This window comes from Solea solea, unplaced genomic scaffold (assembly GCF_958295425.1).
Source record: "Solea solea unplaced genomic scaffold, fSolSol10.1 scaffold_60, whole genome shotgun sequence".
NCBI classification, from domain to species: Eukaryota; Metazoa; Chordata; class Actinopteri; order Pleuronectiformes; family Soleidae; genus Solea; species Solea solea.
Genome location: NW_026704114.1, coordinates 80,001 through 85,000, shown reverse-complemented (window position 1 = coordinate 85,000; position 5,000 = coordinate 80,001). Strand labels below are relative to the sequence as shown.

General features: G+C 51.3%; 14 non-coding genes across 14 annotated transcripts in view; 5 read left to right on the top strand and 9 right to left on the bottom strand.

The window, feature by feature from the left end:
- LOC131452946 (U2 spliceosomal RNA) overlaps positions 1 to 121 on the top strand; it is a 193-nt gene extending 72 nt beyond the window's left edge. The window contains exon 1 of the small nuclear RNA XR_009237697.1: positions 1 to 121. This exon is cut by the window's left edge and continues 72 nt beyond it. This is a non-coding gene — a small nuclear RNA (U2 spliceosomal RNA).
- A 124-nt stretch (positions 122 to 245) lies between these two features.
- On the bottom strand, positions 246 to 364 carry LOC131452709 (5S ribosomal RNA). The gene has a single exon (XR_009237474.1). It is a non-coding gene; the product is annotated as a 5S ribosomal RNA (ribosomal RNA).
- A 296-nt stretch (positions 365 to 660) lies between these two features.
- On the bottom strand, positions 661 to 779 carry LOC131452708 (5S ribosomal RNA). Its single transcript, XR_009237473.1, has one exon. It is a non-coding gene; the product is annotated as a 5S ribosomal RNA (ribosomal RNA).
- Positions 780 to 1,087: 308 nt separating this feature from the next.
- LOC131452996 (U2 spliceosomal RNA) lies at positions 1,088 to 1,280 on the top strand. The gene has a single exon (XR_009237746.1). It is a non-coding gene; the product is annotated as a U2 spliceosomal RNA (small nuclear RNA).
- A 124-nt stretch (positions 1,281 to 1,404) lies between these two features.
- On the bottom strand, positions 1,405 to 1,523 carry LOC131452707 (5S ribosomal RNA). Its single transcript, XR_009237472.1, has one exon. It is a non-coding gene; the product is annotated as a 5S ribosomal RNA (ribosomal RNA).
- A 296-nt stretch (positions 1,524 to 1,819) lies between these two features.
- On the bottom strand, positions 1,820 to 1,938 carry LOC131452706 (5S ribosomal RNA). Its single transcript, XR_009237471.1, has one exon. It is a non-coding gene; the product is annotated as a 5S ribosomal RNA (ribosomal RNA).
- A 308-nt stretch (positions 1,939 to 2,246) lies between these two features.
- LOC131453058 (U2 spliceosomal RNA) lies at positions 2,247 to 2,439 on the top strand. The gene has a single exon (XR_009237805.1). It is a non-coding gene; the product is annotated as a U2 spliceosomal RNA (small nuclear RNA).
- Positions 2,440 to 2,563: 124 nt separating this feature from the next.
- LOC131452850 (5S ribosomal RNA) lies at positions 2,564 to 2,682 on the bottom strand. The gene has a single exon (XR_009237610.1). It is a non-coding gene; the product is annotated as a 5S ribosomal RNA (ribosomal RNA).
- Positions 2,683 to 2,978: 296 nt separating this feature from the next.
- Positions 2,979 to 3,097, bottom strand: LOC131452705 (5S ribosomal RNA). Its single transcript, XR_009237470.1, has one exon. It is a non-coding gene; the product is annotated as a 5S ribosomal RNA (ribosomal RNA).
- A 308-nt stretch (positions 3,098 to 3,405) lies between these two features.
- Positions 3,406 to 3,598, top strand: LOC131452995 (U2 spliceosomal RNA). The gene has a single exon (XR_009237745.1). It is a non-coding gene; the product is annotated as a U2 spliceosomal RNA (small nuclear RNA).
- A 124-nt stretch (positions 3,599 to 3,722) lies between these two features.
- LOC131452704 (5S ribosomal RNA) lies at positions 3,723 to 3,841 on the bottom strand. The gene has a single exon (XR_009237469.1). It is a non-coding gene; the product is annotated as a 5S ribosomal RNA (ribosomal RNA).
- A 296-nt stretch (positions 3,842 to 4,137) lies between these two features.
- On the bottom strand, positions 4,138 to 4,256 carry LOC131452703 (5S ribosomal RNA). Its single transcript, XR_009237468.1, has one exon. It is a non-coding gene; the product is annotated as a 5S ribosomal RNA (ribosomal RNA).
- Positions 4,257 to 4,564: 308 nt separating this feature from the next.
- Positions 4,565 to 4,757, top strand: LOC131453057 (U2 spliceosomal RNA). Its single transcript, XR_009237804.1, has one exon. It is a non-coding gene; the product is annotated as a U2 spliceosomal RNA (small nuclear RNA).
- A 124-nt stretch (positions 4,758 to 4,881) lies between these two features.
- LOC131452849 (5S ribosomal RNA) lies at positions 4,882 to 5,000 on the bottom strand. Its single transcript, XR_009237609.1, has one exon. It is a non-coding gene; the product is annotated as a 5S ribosomal RNA (ribosomal RNA).

The following is a 5,000-nucleotide window of genomic DNA, read 5'->3' as shown; positions in this document are numbered from 1 at the left end:
CTATATGGGGATTAAATATTAAATGCATTTTTGAGCATTGGGAGGTGAAAACTGGGGCTTGCTCTCTTCACTCCTTGCATTGACCTGGCATTGCAGTGCCACCAGGAACGGTGCACCATTCTCTTTTTTCTGTGAAAACCAAAGCAAGGCTGGAACTAGAAGGACGTTAACGTGTGCCTGTGCCCGTGCCCGTGCGTCAACGTAATTGCAAGCCCATGTTTCTTGTAAGGAAGCAGCGGTGTAAAAGCTTACAGCACCTGGTATTCCCAGGCGGTCTCCCATCCAAGTACTAACCAGGCCCGACCCTGCTTAGCTTCCGAGATCAGACGAGATCGGGCGTGCTCAGGGTGGTATGGCCGTAAGCAGACGGGCTGGGGACACAGACTCCTTTTATAGACTAGGCAAGGCCCCCTGCTCGTGGAGGAGCTCAAAAGTCAGCCTTTCGAACACACTGCACTTGAGCCTTTATCTCCACTACCTGCTACACTCTATTCCAGTATTAGGAAGCTACACCGAGATGGGTAAGCTGCTCCCCATCTCCAAGCTTCTCACGTGCTTGCAGAGCGACATCCAAGGCTGAAACAAGAAGGACGTTAACGTGTGCCCGTGCGTCAACGTAATTGCAAGCCCATGTTTCTTGTAAGGAAGCAGCAGTGTAAAAGCTTACAGCACCTGGTATTCCCAGGCGGTCTCCCATCCAAGTACTAACCAGGCCCGACCCTGCTTAGCTTCCGAGATCAGACGAGATCGGGCGTGCTCAGGGTGGTATGGCCGTAAGCCGACGGGCTGGGGACACAGACTCCTTTTATAGACTAGGCAAGGCCCCCTGCTCGTGGCGGAGCTCAAAAGTCAGCCTTTCGAACGTTCAAGAGTTTAAGTTGTTTTTGGTGGGCTTTGCTGTATGGCCGCGCCCTTTGAGTGTGTCAAATGTCAAGCAGCTGTCCGTCAAGGCTCAGAGGTGCACTTAGATCACCTTGGGGCGGAGGTGATCAGCAGCAGCCTTTGTTATGCGCACTTAAAAAACATGGCACCACAACAAGTAACTTGTGTGCCAAGATCTTGAGTTGGCCCCAGACACTTGTGGGCCATCGCTTCTCGGCCTTTTGGCTAAGATCAAGTGTAGTATCTGTTCTTATCAGTTTAATATCTGATATGTCCTCTATATGGGGAATAAATATTAAATGCATTTTTGAGCATTGGGAGGTGAAAACTGGGGCTTGCTCTCTTCACTCCTTGCATTGACCTGGCATTGCAGTGCCACCAGGAACGGTGCACCATTCTCTTTTTTCTGTGAAAACCAAAGCAAGGCTGGAACTAGAAGGACGTTAACGTGTGCCTGTGCCCGTGCCCGTGCGTCAACGTAATTGCAAGCCCATGTTTCTTGTAAGGAAGCAGCGGTGTAAAAGCTTACAGCACCTGGTATTCCCAGGCGGTCTCCCATCCAAGTACTAACCAGGCCCGACCCTGCTTAGCTTCCGAGATCAGACGAGATCGGGCGTGCTCAGGGTGGTATGGCCGTAAGCCGACGGGCTGGGGACACAGACTCCTTTTATAGACTAGGCAAGGCCCCCTGCTCGTGGAGGAGCTCAAAAGTCAGCATTTCGAACACACTGCACTTGAGCCTTTATCTCCACTACCTGCTACACTCTATTCCAGTATTAGGAAGCTACACCGAGATGGGTAAGCTGCTCCCCATCTCCAAGCTTCTCACGTGCTTGCAGAGCGACATCCAAGGCTGAAACAAGAAGGACGTTAACGTGTGCCCGTGCGTCAACGTAATTGCAAGCCCATGTTTCTTGTAAGGAAGCAGCAGTGTAAAAGCTTACAGCACCTGGTATTCCCAGGCGGTCTCCCATCCAAGTACTAACCAGGCCCGACCCTGCTTAGCTTCCGAGATCAGACGAGATCGGGCGTGCTCAGGGTGGTATGGCCGTAAGCCGACGGGCTGGGGACACAGACTCCTTTTATAGACTAGGCAAGGCCCCCTGCTCGTGGAGGAGCTCAAAGGTCAGCCTTTCGAACGTTCAAGAATTTAAGTTGTTTTTGGTGGGCTTTGCTGTATGGCCGCGCCCTTTGAGTGTGTCAAATGTCAAGCAGCTGTCCATCAAGGCTCAGAGGTGCACTTAGATCACCTTGGGGCGGAGGTGATCAGCAGCAGCCTTTGTTATGCGCACTTAAAAAACATGGCACCACAACAAGTAACTTGTGTGCCAAGATCTTGAGTTGGCCCCAGACACTTGTGGGCCATCGCTCCTCGGCCTTTTGGCTAAGATCAAGTGTAGTATCTGTTCTTATCAGTTTAATATCTGATATGTCCTCTATATGGGGATTAAATATTAAATGCATTTTTGAGCATTGGGAGGTGAAAACTGGGGCTTGCTCTCTTCACTCCTTGCATTGACCTGGCATTGCAGTGCCACCAGGAACGGTGCACCATTCTCTTTTTTCTGTGAAAACCAAAGCAAGGCTGGAACTAGAAGGACGTTAACGTGTGCCTGTGCCCGTGCCCGTGCGTCAACGTAATTGCAAGCCCATGTTTCTTGTAAGGAAGCAGCGGTGTAAAAGCTTACAGCACCTGGTATTCCCAGGCGGTCTCCCATCCAAGTACTAACCAGGCCCGACCCTGCTTAGCTTCCGAGATCAGACGAGATCGGGCGTGCTGAGGGTGGTATGGCCGTAAGCCGACGGACTGGGGACACAGACTCCTTTTATAGACTAGGCAAGGCCCCCTGCTTGTGGAGTAGCTCAAAAGTCAGCCTTTCGAACACACTGCACTTGAGTCTTTATCTCCACTACCTGCTACACTATATTCCAGTATTAGGAAGCTACATCGAGATGGGTAAGCTGCTGCCCATCTCCAAGCTTCTCACGTGCTTGCAGAGCGACATCCAAGGCTGAAACTAGAAGGACGTTAACGTGTGCCCGTGCGTCAACGTAATTGCAAGCCCATGTTTCTTGTAAGGAAGCAGCAGTGTAAAAGCTTACAGCACCTGGTATTCCCAGGCGGTCTCCCATCCAAGTACTAACCAGGCCCGACCCTGCTTAGCTTCCGAGATCAGACGAGATCGGGCGTGCTCAGGGTGGTATGGCCGTAAGCCGACGGGCTGGGGACACAGACTCCTTTTATAGACTAGGCAAGGCCCCCTGCTCGTGGCGGAGCTCAAAAGTCAGCCTTTCGAACGTTCAAGAGTTTAAGTTGTTTTTGGTGGGCTTTGCTGTATGGCCGCGCCCTTTGAGTGTGTCAAATGTCAAGCAGCTGTCCGTCAAGGCTCAGAGGTGCACTTAGATCACCTTGGGGCGGAGGTGATCAGCAGCAGCCTTTGTTATGCGCACTTAAAAAACATGGCACCACAACAAGTAACTTGTGTGCCAAGATCTTGAGTTGGCCCCAGACACTTGTGGGCCATCGCTTCTCGGCCTTTTGGCTAAGATCAAGTGTAGTATCTGTTCTTATCAGTTTAATATCTGATATGTCCTCTATATGGGGAATAAATATTAAATGCATTTTTGAGCATTGGGAGGTGAAAACTGGGGCTTGCTCTCTTCACTCCTTGCATTGACCTGGCATTGCAGTGCCACCAGGAACGGTGCACCATTCTCTTTTTTCTGTGAAAACCAAAGCAAGGCTGGAACTAGAAGGACGTTAACGTGTGCCTGTGCCCGTGCCCGTGCGTCAACGTAATTGCAAGCCCATGTTTCTTGTAAGGAAGCAGCGGTGTAAAAGCTTACAGCACCTGGTATTCCCAGGCGGTCTCCCATCCAAGTACTAACCAGGCCCGACCCTGCTTAGCTTCCGAGATCAGACGAGATCGGGCGTGCTCAGGGTGGTATGGCCGTAAGCCGACGGGCTGGGGACACAGACTCCTTTTATAGACTAGGCAAGGCCCCCTGCTCGTGGAGGAGCTCAAAAGTCAGCATTTCGAACACACTGCACTTGAGCCTTTATCTCCACTACCTGCTACACTCTATTCCAGTATTAGGAAGCTACACCGAGATGGGTAAGCTGCTCCCCATCTCCAAGCTTCTCACGTGCTTGCAGAGCGACATCCAAGGCTGAAACAAGAAGGACGTTAACGTGTGCCCGTGCGTCAACGTAATTGCAAGCCCATGTTTCTTGTAAGGAAGCAGCAGTGTAAAAGCTTACAGCACCTGGTATTCCCAGGCGGTCTCCCATCCAAGTACTAACCAGGCCCGACCCTGCTTAGCTTCCGAGATCAGACGAGATCGGGCGTGCTCAGGGTGGTATGGCCGTAAGCCGACGGGCTGGGGACACAGACTCCTTTTATAGACTAGGCAAGGCCCCCTGCTCGTGGAGGAGCTCAAAGGTCAGCCTTTCGAACGTTCAAGAATTTAAGTTGTTTTTGGTGGGCTTTGCTGTATGGCCGCGCCCTTTGAGTGTGTCAAATGTCAAGCAGCTGTCCATCAAGGCTCAGAGGTGCACTTAGATCACCTTGGGGCGGAGGTGATCAGCAGCAGCCTTTGTTATGCGCACTTAAAAAACATGGCACCACAACAAGTAACTTGTGTGCCAAGATCTTGAGTTGGCCCCAGACACTTGTGGGCCATCGCTCCTCGGCCTTTTGGCTAAGATCAAGTGTAGTATCTGTTCTTATCAGTTTAATATCTGATATGTCCTCTATATGGGGATTAAATATTAAATGCATTTTTGAGCATTGGGAGGTGAAAACTGGGGCTTGCTCTCTTCACTCCTTGCATTGACCTGGCATTGCAGTGCCACCAGGAACGGTGCACCATTCTCTTTTTTCTGTGAAAACCAAAGCAAGGCTGGAACTAGAAGGACGTTAACGTGTGCCTGTGCCCGTGCCCGTGCGTCAACGTAATTGCAAGCCCATGTTTCTTGTAAGGAAGCAGCGGTGTAAAAGCTTACAGCACCTGGTATTCCCAGGCGGTCTCCCATCCAAGTACTAACCAGGCCCGACCCTGCTTAGCTTCCGAGATCAGACGAGATCGGGCGTGCTGAGGGTGGTATGGCCGTAAGC